Source organism: Herpailurus yagouaroundi, unplaced genomic scaffold, assembly GCF_014898765.1.
Source record: "Herpailurus yagouaroundi ecotype Mexico unplaced genomic scaffold, PumYag 162, whole genome shotgun sequence".
Lineage (NCBI taxonomy): Eukaryota > Metazoa > Chordata > Mammalia > Carnivora > Felidae > Herpailurus > Herpailurus yagouaroundi.
This window is the reverse complement of record NW_024412403.1, coordinates 51607319-51625022: the sequence shown is the minus strand read 5'-3', so window position 1 is coordinate 51625022 and position 17704 is coordinate 51607319. Positions and strand designations below refer to the sequence as shown.

The window sequence follows — 17704 nt, the reverse complement described above, 5'->3', positions numbered from 1 at the left end:
GAAAGAAAGAAAGAAAGAAAGAAAGAAAGAAAGAAAGAAAGAAAGAGAGACACACACTCTGGGGTAACATAGGTGGTAAAACCTGCCTTCCCTATATGCAACCCATGGCTTTTCCCTAATTGAGAATGTTAGTGAGTTTCTTCTATCATGTTGTTTGCTTACCTCCCCATATAACATCCATTCTGTTTATCATAGTAAGTTAAAATTCTGCTTAGCCCTTTCTTTAATCTGATGATAGTTTAATACATTGGTACTATTGTGTTTTTTTTTTTTAAGTATCTATCAAAAACTGCCATTCTTTCTTAGTTTCAAGAACAGATGCCAGCTTTTCTACTATTTCTGTGTAATTTATTACACTTTTTATTTTTTCAGTTCCAATAAGATCCAGATTTTAAAAGGTTAAACACTTGCATGCAATTTTCATTTTAGCCAGTAAACCATTTGAAATTATTTTAGAGACTCAAGAAGATAATCCGAATATATTATAGAAAAATATTTCTTCTTGAAAATTAGTTATTTATAGTGAAACGAGGTGCCACTACAGAAAAAGAATCAATGTGTGCCAGGCATGGCAGCCTGTAGTATAAAGAAAAATAACAAACAAGATGATAATTCCTACTATAAAAGAAATTCAAGCATACTTTTCTTTTGATGATGTAAAAATATCTAGATTTCTTAACCAGCTTGAACTTACCTTTATTATAGTACATTTTGTTTAACCACTCTTTGACTTGATGTATTTTTAAGACACACAGAGTAATACTTTTCTTCAAAACTTACAATGTATGTGTGTGTGTGCTTTAGAATATTGAAAAATTTGTATTTACTAACTGATTTGAAAGTAAATGTGTGTTCAGTACTTGGAAAATATACTTGAAATTGTTGGATATCAACCATCCAATAACATAACCAAAAGGTTCATGGGAAATTATCTAAAAAATACATTGAATAGCTATACGTCTGTATGTAGTTATAAAATGAAAAATATTATTGATAGGTTAATATTTTGTGGCTATTTATTCAGCTCATTATATATGTGTAGAATAGTTTAAAAATCATCATGTGTAATCCACACAATAGCAGTGTGACTTAGCTATTATCCCTATTTTACAAATAAAATTAAAGGTTGCAAAGAACAAGTATCTTGTTCAAAAATACAGAACTCATTAAACATTTCACTTTTACACCTAAGCCCACGGCTCTTTATCATGCTTATTTTTTTCTGAGTTTGTAGTTTTCTTTCTTCCTTTTTTTTTTTTTTGAATAGTTGCAATGATAATAGGAAAGAAGACATACACTACTTTCTATTGTCCTTATTTACAAATTGGCTGAAATTATGGTGTAGAAAAATGTGTAAATGAAGCATGGTTAAAAGAGAAAAACACACATCTAGCTAGCAAGAAGGGGCATATTAATAATAATATTAATGACAAAACCATGAATTTATGTTACTTCTTACATTTGAATAAGATTTTGAAACATTTTCACAGAAAGTTTTTTAGAGGAAGAAGGGCACATTGATTTTAGGGTAGTTATTTTTAAGAAACGTTAGAGTCTCTAACAACCAGGTGGCTTAGAAATCTGCTTCACCATTTTCTTTCTTCGTGTCCATCCTGTGCTTGATATATATATTATTCACTTAGGGTCAATATTTATTTAACTGTCCTTGATTTTTATAATAAGTCAGAATCACAAAGTAGCATATCTTAAAAACCACCCACTGATGTTACTTAGTGAAGAATGTAGAGTGTTTTTTTTAAGTTTATTTATTTTGGGGGTGGAGGGCTGAGGGAGAGGGAGAGAGAGAGAATCCCAAGTAGGCTCTGCACCATCAGCATGCATCGCAATGTGGGGCTTGAACCTACGAACCGTGAGATCATGACCTGAGCCAAAACCAAGAGCCAGACGCTCAACCAACTGAGCCACCCAGGTGCCCCAAGAAATGTAGAAATTTGAGTGAGGAAAGGAATTGGAAATAAAGAAGAAATTAGAAAAGAAGGAGGTAGTGCAGGAAAATAAAAGGAAAGAAAAAGAAAAGAGTGGGGGGAACCTAATAACAAAATAATAGAAAATGACCCAAACTCTGAAATTTGGGAAAGTGAAAAATAATCAGATTAAATTTTGTCTCAAGACATCACTTACTGTTACAGAAATGTTTACATCTCCTTCCAGTCACTGTGTATTTTCATGCTTCTGTCCTTTACCACTTTAATTTTACAAGTCAGTGGGCCAACAATTACTTTAGCTGCTTTAAGATAGATTGTTTGATGTTCTTGGTGTTACTCTTGGGTAATAGCTAGGCTGATGACAAGTTCTCAATTTGTTTCGATTCCTGCATTGACACAGGGATTACTGCCTAGGCTGCTATGATGGCCTTTCCCTTCCTCACAAAGAGTAAGGTCATCCATGATGACCATTTCTTCTTAGGTAACTAGAGGCAGAGAGAACTACAGGCAACCTGACAGTGAACTTTTCATTTAGTAACCAGTTATCAGCATAAAAGTGCTCTTCTTTTTCTGCAATATAACAAAGCAGTAGTTTTAAATTACTGATTGCCTCTTTGTACCTCAAAATGTTATCTGACCTGTATTTTCTGCACAAAAATTTCATCAGTTTGTATAATAACAGCTCCAGTCTCTAACAGAAAATTATAGAAGCTCTTAATGGAATTTGGGCACTAATCTATGTTCAACTGTGAAAAAATTCTTTTGGAATTGAAAATTACAGCCATATTAATACCTTTCTCTTGTGCTGTGAACAATAAATGCCAAGAGGCTTTTTCCCCTTTAATGATTAACTGCTTTTTCAAAAGTACTGCCATCTACCACATGCAAATTTCTTGCTTTGTAGATCAGATGTGACTAAGAACACTAGGTGTTTGCCTCTTGCGAATAGATTTAGAAAGTACTAATTATAAGACTAACATACCACAATCATGCTTAATTTGTGTAACTCCCTTAATGCCAGATAAGTGAACTCTGTGAAGCAAATTGGGATGGCAACAATAAGATTTTTACCTTTTGTCTATTTACTTTCTTACACGAAAGGATTGACAGCAGGGAATAAGAATTCTTTGTCTATATAACCTTTAAAAAAGTTATTTGTTAAACTCAAGCAGGTAGAATTTAGATTTTTTTGTATATCTTAAATTAAAATAGCTTTTTAATTTAATATTGTGTTTTAAAAAGTACCTAGACTATAGTTAGTGTGGATAATTAGAATTGTTACTTCTATCATGTAATTTGATCTCATGTCCCTTTTTAAAGGCCGTAATACCAAATAGATAAGTATTTTATGTTAAAATTAATAAAATACTTCCTAGAAATTAAGTATTTCTGAATGGAATATTAAGTGGAAATGTTATGGATTTTTTGTTAGAATTTGAGTAATTATTTAATAACATCAGTTAAAAGAGGGAAATGAGGGGATAAAAAAATAAATGTTCTGAATTGTTCCATCAATGCAATTTCTTTTTTTTTAATTTTTTTAATGTTTATTTATTATTATTGAGAGACAGAGAGAGAGCACGAGCAGGGGAGGGGCAGAGAGAGGAGGAGACACAGAATCTGAAGCAGGCTCCAGGCTGTGAGCTGTCAGCACAGATTCTGATGCGGGGCTCGAACCCCACAAACTGGGGGATCATGACCTGAGCCAAAGTCAGACGCTCAACCGACTGAGCCACCCAGGTGCCCCGCATCAATGCAATTTCTTATTTGAAGAATAGAAAACAACAACTACAAAAATCAATTAAGTCAGAACTTAAAATTTGAAAGAAAGACAAATCTGCTGAAACTAATTGATTGTAGGAATGAGAGAATTTGACTTATTTAAATTAAATCAAGGTATTGGGGAAGGTTTCCTTTGGCTGTTCAGTTTCCATTATCTTGTGTTAAATGGACACACCAGTCAGGTATTATATATCCTTGTGGAGCAGAACTGAAGTGTTCTGGGCAGGACCAACTGACATGCTCATGCTGCCATACCTGGTGAAGCCATTGTCCCTGTGCTGCCTTGCGGCACTCAGCCAGTCACAGCTAGACAGAAAATGAGCACCAGCTCCCCTGCAGGAGATGTGGAAGAGGAACAAGCTATTAAAGTCTAGAAATACTGAGGAGATGGTTGAATTACTCATTCTGCTTCAGAGCAAGAATGCTGGAGCAGTGATTGGAAAAGGAAAGAAGAATATTAAGAAGGCTCCATGGGCTCCTGAGTGCCTCCGTCGGGTAAGCATCTGACTCTTGATTTTGGCTCAGGTCATGATCTCCTGATGATGAAATTTTGCCCCATGTCAGGCACTGCACTGGGCCTGAAGTCTGCTTAAGATTCTCTCTCTCTCTCTCTCTCTCTCTCTCTCTCTCTCTCTCTCTCCCTCTCTCTCTCCCCCCCCCCCCCAACAAATAAATAAATAAATAATCACTCATTCACTTACTCCCTGTACAGACTACAATGTCAGTGTTTCAGTCACAGACAGCAGTGACTCAGAGAACATATTGAGTATCAGTGCTGATATTGAAACAATTGGAGAAATTCTGAAGAAAATCATCTCTACCTTGGAAGAGGGCCTGCAGGTGCCATCACCCACTGCAACCATCCAGCTCCCACCTGAATCTGATGCTGTAGAATGCTTAAATTACCCACACTATAAAGGAAGTGACTTTGGGATTTGGAACTGTTGATTCATCAGAGTCTGCGGGGGGAATTATTGGGGTCAAAGGTGATAAAATCAAAGAACTTCAGGAGAACATACAGACAATATTCACGTTTTTCCTGGAATGTTGTCCTCATTCCTCATAGAGTCATTCTTATTAGAGGAAAACCTGATAGGGTTGTCGAGTGCATCAAGATCATCCTTGATCTTACTTTGGAGTCTCCTATCAAAGGATGTGTACAGCCTTATGATCCCAATTTTTATGATGAAACTTACAATCATGGTGGTTTTATGACCGCCATGGACATCCTGTGGGATTTCCCATGTGGGGCCAGTTTTGACACAGTGCTTCCTGGTGGGGTGGGCATCCTATGCCTCCATCTAGAAGAGATTATCATGATATGACCCTTTGTCTAGGACCTCCCCCACCTCCTCCTAGATGAGGTGGCTGGGGTGGTAGCAGGGCTCAGAATCTTCCTCCATCACCACCACCTAGAGGAGGAGATCTAAGGGCCTATGACAGAAGAAGCCCCAGAGACCACTAATATGGCATGACTGGTTTTCATGAAATTTGGGACTCTCCAGTAGATACATGGAGCCCATCCAAATGTCAGATGGCTTATGAACCACAGGATGGCTCTGGATATGATTATTCCAATGCAGGGGGTCATGGCTCATATGGTGATCTTGATGGACTACACAAGTAACTATTCCCAAAGATTTGGCTGCATCTATTATTGGCAAAGGTGGTCAGCAGATTAAACAAATCCGTCATGAGTCAGGAACTTCAGTAAATTTGACAAACCTTTAGAAGGGTCTGAAGATCTGATCCATTACCATTACAGGAACACAGGACCAGGTACAGAATGCATAATATTTGCTGCAGAAAACTGTGACAGAATTCTGGAAAGTTTTTCTAAGACTAGTGAAGAACTGAAGGAGTCTTGCATCTTGTTTTTTTGTTTGTTTGTTTGTTTTTAATCTGCTTCTGTTTAAGAAGCCAACATTCCTCTGATCATAGGTGTTCTGCATTTGAGGTGTAGTGAAATCTTTGCTGCTCACCAGATGTAATGTTTTAGTTCCTTACAAATGGGCAGGGAACGGCATGTTAAAATTAACATTGAAATTTTGAAACATCAGCATAGTGAATGAGTGTTAGTTTTTGTTCATTGTTGGTGATTTAATCTAAAAACAAGAAAAAAATTATTTCCCATATGATTATTGTGAAAACTTTGCTTTGTGGTCACCATAACATTTTGGGATGTGGGACAGAGAGGAAAAGTATGATAATCCACATGTCCCTGGCATATACCCAGAGCCTTGTGCAGAATGTAATACTCTTTTGTTTTATGATTTTTAAAATAAATTTAGTGAAGCTGTTGTTAGTGGCCATTATTTTAAAGTCATTTTTCACATGGCTAGATTGCCCAACCTACCCCAAACTAAATATTAAGTTTGATTTTTAGCTCCTCTGTTGGATATAAATAAATGGATCTCTTCTTGGACATAGGCATAGTACCTTGGCAAATTCCATTCTGGTGATTTCTTGATGATTTGAAAGGCCATTTCTTGGGAAGAAATTCTGTCATATACAGTCATGGTTATAAGCTGGGGATTTCTTTGTTTGCTTTTGCAAATACTTACCCCTGCTCTGTAGCAGTTTTCTATGTTAGTAATTATGAAGGAGAACAAAGGTGGGAAGCAATACTACAAATTCAGTAATGGTATAAGTATATGCCAGAAGCCTAAAGGCAGCAAATTTTATTAATCAGAATAATACTTGGTTATGCAAGTGACTGATGCTAAATAGATTCTTATTATTTTTATAGGATAATTTCTCACTTACAAACTGTCAGCCTGCTAGTTTCTATTCATTAAACTTTGTAAATATATATATATATATATATATATATATATATGTATATGTATACTCTTGTTTTTCCACTGTATGCAAATTGAAAGAAAAAGATGTACCATTTCTCTGTTCTATGTTGGATAATGTAGGCAACGTTTGTGAACAATTAAAAAAAAAGATGAAAAAAGTTTCTGTGGATGTTTTGTATAGTATCTTGGCATTTGTATTAATAGTTAAAAGTTCACTTCCAAATAAATAAAACTCCCATAATGCTAGATTTGATGTGTGTCCAATTTGAACAAGAGTTGATTAACTACCTGTAAAATTTGTTCAAACGTTCTTCTTGTAAGGAAATACAGTAATCTTAAATTACAAAAACATAAATAATAAAATTAAATCAAGGTATAGATTTTCATTTTATGGTAAAATTCAGATAAGCACATAAAATTGTGAATGCATGTTTTAACAGAACTAAAGCTCCAAGCATGGACAAATGCCAAACAGGCTTTTAAAAGCAATAAAAAGGCAGCTGAGCAGTTAGCCAAAGCAAACATACAATGAGATGGTCCCAAAAACTAACTTAAAAAATTAACATTTAGGTCACATGATAAAAATGATATTTAGTGATTTCCAAATAAGCAATGGCTAAAAATAATATTTAAACCACATCACATAATATTGTGTGCAAATGGAACACATAGACATGTATTTACAGTACCTTTTCCTGTGGAGTTTATTACCTTTTGAGAAAAGAATTCAACTCTGTTGGAATTCTTTTCATGACAAGCAATTACATAATGGGATGTCTAATCAAACTACTACACTGTTATAATGCACATACTTTTTAAACAACGTTCCTGTTCTTAAAGACCGCCAACAGGTCATTTTTTGCTTAGGATTCATCACAAAAAGATATTGCCATATAAAAGAACTATTTTTAGAAATTATGTAAGCTTGCTTGTTGGGAGAAATATTTTAAAGACATATCCATTTACTCAGTATACATGATATCAGTGACTTAGTACCTTTTAGGTACTATGCTGGAGATTGAATGCCAGAAAGAACTAAGACAATGAACAGTAGATAAAATGCATTAGGTATGAAATATGTTGTCAACTTCAAACCAAGAAACAAGTTCAAGTGGCAAAGTGTTTTTGGGGGGATCAAGTTATTACATTTTGGAGTCCAGAAATTTAGGTTGAAACTGATATTTCATGTGTTGATTATAGGAGGTGAACTCAGGGTTTTCATGGGGGGGAGGAAGAAAAGATTAGATAAGCTGTTTTAAGAAGAGTTCATTGGTGCTGAAAAACAGAATTAAATTTGTACTTTATTGATTGGTCAGGCTAGTGGTCAGTAGGCAAAAGTTCACTTTGTTTTTTTTTAATTTTTTTTAATTTTTTTTTTTTTTTGACAGAGAGAGAGAGAGAGGGAGAGGGAGAGGGAGAGACAGAGCATGAGCAGGGGAGGGGCAGAGAGAGAGGGAGACACAGAATCTGAAGCTGGCTCCAGGCTCTGAGCTTACAGCACAGAGCCCGACCCGGGACTTGAGCTCACAGACCCGTGAGATCATGACCTGAGCTGAAGTCAGTCACTCAATGGACTGAGCCACCCAGGCACCCCAAAAGTTCACTTTTGTCAGTCTTTTAAAACAGAATTTTCTTGTTCTTGCTGATTTACTGAAATATTGGTGGTTTGGTCCAGTTAAAAGTTTAGAAAACAGGATGTGCAAGGCAGTTCCTCTGAAATGGCTTTTCTGGTTCTGTTTAAAAATGGCTCTACTTACATCATTTTTCACAATGTGCCAGCCATTATGCTAAGAACTTTATATATTTATTTCATTAAATTCATTATATCTTCACAGCAATTCTGTATGTAGAAGGTGTAATCGTGCTCACATTAAAGACTAGAAATTTAAGACTGAGAGGAGTTAATAACTTTCCCAAGAGAGGCATCAAGAATAGTCCAAGATAGAAAATGTAGGCTCTAGAAATATGGTTTATAATTCCAAGGCAGAAAGTTTAGGAAATCGAGGATCCAGATAAATCTTTTGAATGCCCAGCTATGAGTTTAAAAGTATAAATCAAGAACATTATTAAATTCTATGAAAATTAAATTCCTTTGGTAATATCATTATAAACTTGTCACTAGGAAAAGGTCAATTTGAATGTTTCAAGAATTTTTTTCTCAGTCCACTAGAGGGACTAATACACTTAGACAATGTGCTATCTCGGCAAGCTTTTCCTCTGGTAGTCTGCAAAAAGTCCATCTAGTTTCCAGGAAATAATTAATGCCAGGTGCCTATCATCTCTCTCTTACAGGTTGCACGTGTAATGTCAAGGCTCTTTCATTCTGTTTTAAAGATGGAGGGGTGGAGGTGTGCCTGGGTGGCTCCGTGGGTTAAGCCTCCAACTACGGCGCACGTCATGATCTCAAGGTTCGAGAATTCAAGCCCTGCTTCGGGCTCTGTGCTGACAGGTCAGAGCCTGAAGCCTGCTTTGAATTCTGTGTCTCCCTCTCTCTCTGCCACTTCCCCAGTCAAACTCTGTCTCTATCTATCTCAAAAATAAATAAATAAACATTAAAAATTAAAATTAATAAAGATGTAGGAGGAAGAAGGACAAATGATTACTGACTCTAGGTCCTATGAAAGGACACATACACAAATTCACTTCTTGTGGAATCCCCCAGCCAGCTTGCTACAGAATCACTGTACCTTTAAAACTTCATCTCAAATATTTTATTATACTGGCCCACCCTGGTTCATTCCTTAGTCATCCTAGAATTTGAGAAATAATGTAAGAACTTATTGGTAAAATATTTTCTCCAACTTGTTCTAACCACTTTCCATTTCCATCTTTTCCATTTCCAACAGTAGATTAAGTTCTTCAGTTAGAGTGTAAGGATAGGAGCATTCATTGCCTCTAAAGGTGTTGATTAAAATGGACATACTTTGACAGTTGGGGAGAAAGCCCGTAATGGTAAGCTTTTGCTCCTGTTTCACAGAGTATCTATGGAATTTTGAAAAAAGTATTTGATTTCTCAATTTCACTTCTCTCCACCCCAATGAAATAATAGGAGAAGGTGATCTCTTAAGGTATTTTAGAGCTGATACAGCAGGAATCTGTAAAGCTAGAGAGTAATAAACATAAAGGATCCAGGAGTCACCATTTATATACTAAAAAATGGATTAAAACAGAGTCTCTTTATACTTTGGCAGGGAAATACATAGCACAAATGTTGATGGATGTTATGGATAGCACAAATGTTGATGTCCTGGCTCGGTTTATATTGGTAACATATAGAATGGGAGGAATCAAGCATAATGACTTTTGTTTCTTTTAGGTATTAGATTCTTAAAGATATAAATGGAAAAATGTGGAATCTTCCATGTAATAATACAGGATGTGTTTGCTGCTTCTCCCTTGGGGAAAGGGTTTTATTTATTCACTTGTAAGACTTGAATAACTTTAGGAGTGCCTGAGACATCATGAAGATGAAATATTATGGGCAGTAATATATATATTTTTGTTTTTATGGGCCATAATTTTGAAATAATTATTAGTGAACAACATGAAACTTGAATGTGCAGGAATTGTACCCAGAATTTGGACTTAAAGAGCAGAAGTTACAAACAATTGCAATTTTTTACATAGGTTCTGTGGTAGTCCTTCTCATAGAATTCCATGCTGGACCATCCCATTTCTGTAACTGTTAACATTTGGGCACACTACTTTTAGGAAACATGCCAGTAATTAGTTATGCTGTCTTTTACTCAATATTATTTCTATTATTCATATTCTGAAAATGTGCCATTTACTTAGAGACATTCAAGTCCTTCCCCTTGTTTCTCTGCTTCCTTATAGTTCGATTTTATCTCTTCCCTCTTTACTTTTTTTTCTCTCCATTTTTCTGCATCTTCCTTCTCCTTTATGTCTGTAAATAAAACTAATTCTTGTATTCATGAATAACTCATATTTAGAAGTAGAGTTAAACTTTCTCAAGTTTAGACCTCAATCAGGTGATGTTATACTGGGTGTGCCTCTGTAAATATCATTCTTTTTATTTTTTCCAAAACTAAGTTATGGGTTGACTGTCATTATTGTTTTTATTATATAAAAATAGTAAATTATTCACTTTCTATAGTTTTATTGCCTCTCAGGCCGATCTAGTTTTATTTACTTTATAAATAAATGAAATAGTTCAGTAGTCCACCCACTATTTACATAGAAATATTTTGTCCCTTTTTTTCAGTTTTTTTTTTAATTAGGGCATAATTTATAACGGTAAAGTCCACCCCTTTTTAGTGTATAGTTTTGAGAGTATCACCAAATTTGAGTTTGTGATTACTGTAACAAAATACACAATAGTTCCACCGACTGAAAAATTCTCTATACCACCATACACTCAGTCATTCATCCTATCCCCAGCCTCTGGAGCTACTGATCCCTACAGTTTTGCCTTTGCAAAATGCCATCAAATGGAATCTTACAGCATCTAAATTTAGAAAATGGCTTCTGATACTTAACATAATTCATTTAAATTGTATTCATACTGTTGCACGGGTCAATAGATTGCTACTTTTTTTTTTTTTAATTTCTAAGTGGAATTCTTTGTATTGATGTACCTTAGTTTATCTTTTCCTTAATTAGGGACATGTGGGTGGTTTCCAGTTTGGGACGATGATGACTAAAGCCTCAATAAGCATTTGCATGCCAGTTTTTGAAAGATGTAAATTTTGTTTGGGTAACTTCCTGTGAGTCAGATTTTGCTTCATATGGCAAGTGTTTAACTTTATGAGAAACTCGCAACCTGTTTTTCAAAGTGGTTATACCAGTTTGCATTGCAGGAAAGTTCTGGCTATTCTACATCCTTGGCAGTACTTGTTGTCACCGATTTGTTTTGATTTTAGTCATTTTAACAGTTATGGAATGATAGCTCACTGTGGTTTTTATTTCCGTTTCCGTAATGACTAATGATATTGAGAATATTTTAATATGTTTAGTTGCAATCTGTACTCTTTCTTGTGTAAAGAATCTGTTCCAGTCTTTCGACTTTTTAAACATGGGATTGTTCATTTTCTTATTAAAGTACTTTTTAAATGTATTCTGGAAAAAGTAGAATATATTCTAGGACAAAACATTGGATATGTAACGTGCAGGTTTTCTACCAGCCTGTGACTTGCCTTTGTATCCTCTAAACAATAATTTTCATGAAGAAGAAAAATTAATTCTGACAAAGTTAATATACACATATATTTTTTTCTTTCATCAATTTTGCATTTGCTATTGTGTGCAACAAATTATCACCAATCTGAAATAACACAGATTTTCTTATATATTTTCTACTAGAAGACTTCAGTTTTACATGAGAGATGTATATTGAGATTTGTTTGTTGGTTGCATGTGGACATGAAATTCTTCCAACAACATTTGTCAAAGACTGTTTTCTCTCATTGAATTGCTTTAAATCTTTGTGAAAAATCAGTTGACTGTATTTGTTTGAGAATTTTTTTATGAATAGTCCATTCTTTTTCATTGATCTTTGTCTGTCCTTTTGCTAATGTCACACTGCTTATCACTATAGCTTTATAGTAAGTCTTTAAATCTTGTACTGTGAGCCTTCCAACTTTGTCCTTCAGAATTTAGCTGTCCTAGAGTTTTGACCTGTGCCCTTAGCTGTCTTGGGATTATGAGAAAATTGTGAATTTTTTGATTATATGGTATATTTTTGTAATGTGAATGGGAATGAAACTTTACTTAGACTTTATCCTAAGTGAAGGCCAAAAGTCCTTAATTTAGTTTGATTATCATGTAATTAAATAGACACATTCTGTTTGCTGTTCTCTATAGGTCATCAATTTTTTTCTTCTGAAATGTTGTTATAAGTGAGACAAATATAGTTACTTCCTTTTTCACATTTTGTTATTTATTTATTTATTTATTTATTTACTTATTTATTTACTTATTGAGAGAGAGAGAGAGAGAGAGAGAGAGAGAATCCTAAGCAGGCTGTTCACTGTCAGCACAGAGCTGGACACAACGTTTAATCCCACAAACCTGTGAGACCGTGACCTGGACTAAAATCAAGAGTCAGTCCTTAACTGACTGAGCCACCCAGGCAACCCTCCTTTATCACTTTGAAGTAAGATTTATACTTGAGGTATAACCTTTCTCTCAATAAAATTAATTCTTTATATTTTTGTCATTGTTAAGAATATTTGATAAATTTACTAATAAGGGCGATTTGCGTTATGTTTTTACTTACATTTCCTTTTTTCAACACACTAAGCATTGTTGTGAAGTAGATGTTGTGGTTTCCTTTTGTAACTGAGGAAACTAAAGCCTTTCAAGATTGTATAAATTGGCAAAAGATCACATTGTGTAAAACCAAGGTATTAACCAAATATCTCTACTACTTCATCATTCATGTGTCTAAGATCTAAAGTTGATTACTAATTTTAAATATAATCCTAAATTGCTGTGAAGTGTTAGAGAAGTAGAATCATAGGGTGTTTGGGATGTGTATTTCAAATGGTGACTCTGAAAATTCCTGTAATTTTCTAATGTTACAAGTTGGAAGATCATACAGTTCTTCATTTCCTGTAGTTCTGGTATTTGGAAATGATGCTTCATAGATTGAACCTGAGTTGGAAAGTAACTAGAAGTTAGGACAGTAGAAAATGAAGACCTTTCAAATTGCTTTCAGATACTTCCTTTTAAAAAACTTTTTAATTTAAAATTTTATTTAAATTTTATTTATTTTTGAAAGAGGACGAGTGAGCAGGGGAGTTGCAGAGAGAGGGGGAGACAGAGGATCCGAAGCAGGTCCCATGCTGAAAGCAGAGAGCCCAACGTGGGGCCCGAACTCACAAACCGAGAGATCATGACCAGAGCCTAAGTCAGAATTTAACCAACTGAGCCACCCAAGCACGCCTGGAGCACATCCAGTGTTGGTTCTTAGAGACAGGAGCTAGGTAATTTAAATTATTCATGTAATTTAAGACATACTCATTTTCTAGCATTTAAATGAATATAATGTATCTTTCAATGTTCCTATATAGAGAAAGTAAGTGTTTCATTTATACTCATAGCTCTGAATTCCAAGGAAATATTAGACATTAACATTCATTGTACTGGTAGATGTCTTTTTTGGTAAATAAAATAATAAGCTCTATTTTTTTCATTTATGTTGTATAGATTTCCAAAAATATGCTAAAATAGATTATTTTGTTTAGAAATTTCTTTAAAAATTATTTTTTTTATAAATGGATTATGTCATGATTTTTCTCCTATGTAAATATTGAAAGTTAATATAGCATTTATTTTTACAATATATGCATACATATAGATATTTCTATCTAGAAATTTCTTATTCCATGAAGTTTTCATCAAATAATAATACACACCCATCATATATTGTCTTGAAGTAGTTATAAAAGGATTTAATTGAATTGACTATTAAAATAACTCATTTAATATTTGAACAAGAGATAAAAAAGAATGTTGTATACAAATTACAAAACAACAACAAAGAAGTAAAAACTTGGCTATGTCAGCAATTGTCCTAGACCAATCATATGGTATATTTGGTTGAATCTTTTTCCTTTGGGATGCCAGGGGAGGATTTTAAGGAGAACTTGGTTTAAGAAAAGTGGATTCGATATAGAGGAAAAGTTGAAGTACTTTGTCTTTATGTAAGATGTGATGTAGCACATGGGCTCAAGATGAGCTATGGAGAAAAAAATGAACAGGAGAGTGAGAAAGTGACCATTGCTTTGTAGGTATAGATTTTCATGTTTTATAAAGGCTAAAATTTGTACTTGATACAAGAGAAAGCAGGAACATTTGTGATATTTTATACAAGAAAAGTGATAATGAGTTTTGAAGTGAGAATTTTCCAAAAATCACAAGCTTTCAAAAACCTTGAATATTTTAGAGAACATATAGACTTGAAACTGAACAGATATAAGAAAGAGTAAAGAAAGTGTCCTCCTATTCTTGGCATGGTAAAAATGCAACCAAACCACACTAAGTACCAATCTGATGCATTTAGGACTATTTGTGTTTATGTTCCCCTCCCCCATGTTCTAAGTGCAAGCTCTCAAATACACATGGCAGCTGCCATTGTCTGTGTTTATGAAGAAAAGTGGTAGGTGTTCTTAAATCACAGCTACAAGAACTTGTTTACATTCTATACTAGAACAGTATATCATGACAGGTTTAGTGGCTCGTAATTGTATAACAGAATATCAAAATGAAATTCACCCTGCCTATCATAGGTTTTCCTAAGAAATGAACAAAGGATAACTCTCCATCCCTTCCATTAACTTTTAAACGTTTTCTGCTGTGTTTTCTTCACAATTCTCTACCTTTTATGATACTTACTTAACTCACATGGTCTCCTTTCTCTCCCCAAATCTACCACCCTACTCTCTAAAACTCTCATACTCTAATTAGTGAAATCACATATATCCTTGACATCTCTCGGAGAGTGTTTCTACCTCTTTGCCAGAGACAAAACTTACATTTACCTCAAAGACTATTTCTTGGATAACTCAATGAAAATCAGGTTGGTTTATTTTTGTGTCCTCATGTCTCAGAGCTGAGACTGATGATTTAATTGCTTGTTGATGCCACACTGTTCCATTGAGTTATTGGAAAAATGCTTTTATCTCAGTTTTTATCTCTACCTCAACTTCACTCTTTATTCTTGAAGGTTTCATCCTCAACATGGCCCACTTAGCACACACACTGGAGCTCAGTTCCATGACCTCCTGATCACCAATGTTATACCACAGCTACCTGCTTTTATTTTTTTATTTTTTTTAAATTTTTTTTTCAATGTTTATTTATTTTTGGGACAGAGAGAGACAGAGCATGAACGGGGGAGGGGCAGAGAGAAAGGGAGACACAGAATCGGAAACAGGCTCCAGGCTCTGAGCCATCAGCCCAGAGCCTGACGCAGGGCTCGAACTCACGGACCGCGAGATCGTGACCTGGCTGAAGTCGGACGCTTAACCGACTGCGCCACCCAGGCGCCCCAGCACAGCTACCTGCTTTTAATAGAGCTCTCCTAATTTCATGAGCTCTAATATCCCACTCTTACCACATTTCTGTTTCCTGCTTGTTTGCCCAAGACCTGATTACAACTGGTTCATAACATCACTAAGACATAAGGTCATCTTGTCTTAACACCCCCATTCCATCCCCAATACATGATCTCAATTCTAATGCTGCACAGTTCAGAGTTGCTTCTTCTGTGTTTTCTTTTTAACCATGTATCCAAAACCCAATTGTGACTACACTCCAGTGCTTGTCACCTTGTTTTTTTTTTGCCCTTCATACTACCAAAAATGAGTGATACTTTAAAAAATTATTTATACCATTGGACAGATTGCTAACACTCCATATTCATTCTTCACCTTATGCAATAGTATATTAAACCTTCTCATGTTTCTCATACACCCAACTCTTTCCCATTTCTCACTGAGCAAAAGATACTGTGTTCAGAAATAATGGAAGCTGCCAGATGGGAACCCTTTCAGCTTCCTATCAAGAGTTCTGCCTCCACCCCTCACTTATTCAGTCATCCATAAACTATTTATTGCTTGGCAACAAAAACCTTTAAAACAGATTAGATCCTCACACTTATATTTTTTACTAGAGAAAAGAGATATTAATCAAATGGAGAAAAATATATGCACTTTTCATTATAAGTGCAATGTATAAAAATATATGCATCCTTTTTAGATTGGACAGTGTTCTGTATGTTTTCTAGGGTGCCATTTAAATTTAGTCCTGAAGGATGAGTAAACATGATCATGTGGACAGTGGGAGGAAAGGCATACCAGAAGATGAAAAGGCATGTGGGAAGGCTTGAAAAGGAAAGGAGTTTGATACATTGTAGAAATATTTAAAATACGTGTGGTTAGAGCATAGGGAGTACTGGGAGAAACCTATAGAGAATTATGCTGAACAACAGCCTGGGTAAAAGATGTAGATTAATATTGTCAGTTCTGGAATTAGACAGTTTGTGTTTGAATTCTGACTGTACCAGCCATTGGTTGTGTGGGCAAATGTTTAATCTTCTTGTGCCTATTTTTCACATTCATGAAATAATAATAGAAATAATGGCATCTAAATAATATTAGGCATTAGGTCATCTTGAAATATGAATCTTTTTGTAAATGTAGAGTACTTAGAAAAGTTTCTGGCTTTAGACAAAAGTGGAATAAGTGGTAGTTTTTGCTGTTGTTTTGTTGTTATTTTAGTTAATATTGAAGAATTCAGTTTTTCCTTTTTAAAACTTTTTTAATGTTTATTTATTTTTGAGAGAGAGAGAGAAACAAGAGTGTGAGCAGGGGAGGGGCAGAGCGAAGGGGGGTCACAGAATCCAAAGCAGGCTCCAGGCTCTAAGCTGTCTGCACAGAGCCTGAGGTAGGGCTCTAACTTACAAACCTTGAGGTCATGACCTGAGCTGAGGTCGGACATGTAACCAACTGAGCCCCCCAGGTGCCCCACAGTTTTTATTTTCAAGAGTATTGATAGCCACCAAAGAGTTTAAAGTTCTAAAGTGGTATAATATTATTGACGTTTTCAAATATTGTTTGGACTGATTATAAAGACTGGACTGAAGAAAGCAATGATTAAATCAGGGAGGATATCAGGAAACCAATGCAATAATCCAGGAGGGGAATGATAGTAAATTAACTAAGGCTAATAATTTAGGGTTGGTATAGGATATGTACAGTTAGAAATGAATTGAGTTAATGTTTTTGTGCTAATAGGCACCAGACTTGGTGAATTATTGGATATAGTGACTTCAGAAGCAATGTTGAAAAAAAAAAGCAAGAAAGAGTGTCAGTTGTCTGGTGACTGGAGATATATTTATATATATAGAAAAGAATGAGATAACTCTTAAGTTACTTTTATTGTAGAAATACCTCTTTAAAAATTGAAAACATAAAGTTTATTTCTTGTTCTTCATGTTTGTTCCCAGTTGTGAGCTCTTCAAGGCCTATTTCTAATTACGAGCTGATCTATTAGTCTACCACTTCTGATAATTCTGTTTATCTACTTATTACAATATGATGTCCTCTCTAATTAGTGAATGATTACTGTTCTTTATCTTTTCGCTTTTGTTCCAAATGTATTAAAAATAAAAATGAGGAAAATAATATGTGCCAAAACAATGGCCAC

At 34.8% G+C, this 17704-nt stretch overlaps 1 long non-coding RNA gene and 1 pseudogene across 2 annotated transcripts in view; one reads left to right on the top strand and one right to left on the bottom strand.

Moving 5' to 3' along the window:
• The window catches only part of LOC121036184 (uncharacterized), a 16806-nt gene extending 12271 nt beyond the window's left edge, over positions 1-4535 (bottom strand). The window contains exon 1 of one of the 2 annotated variants that reach the window (XR_005793264.1): positions 4439-4535. This is a non-coding gene — a long non-coding RNA (uncharacterized LOC121036184). The remainder of the gene's footprint in view (positions 1-4438) is intronic. The other variant, XR_005793263.1, reaches the window with a different exon arrangement.
• On the top strand, positions 4066-5626 carry LOC121036183 (heterogeneous nuclear ribonucleoprotein K-like; annotated as a pseudogene).
• Positions 5627-17704: the final 12078 nt, after the last annotated feature.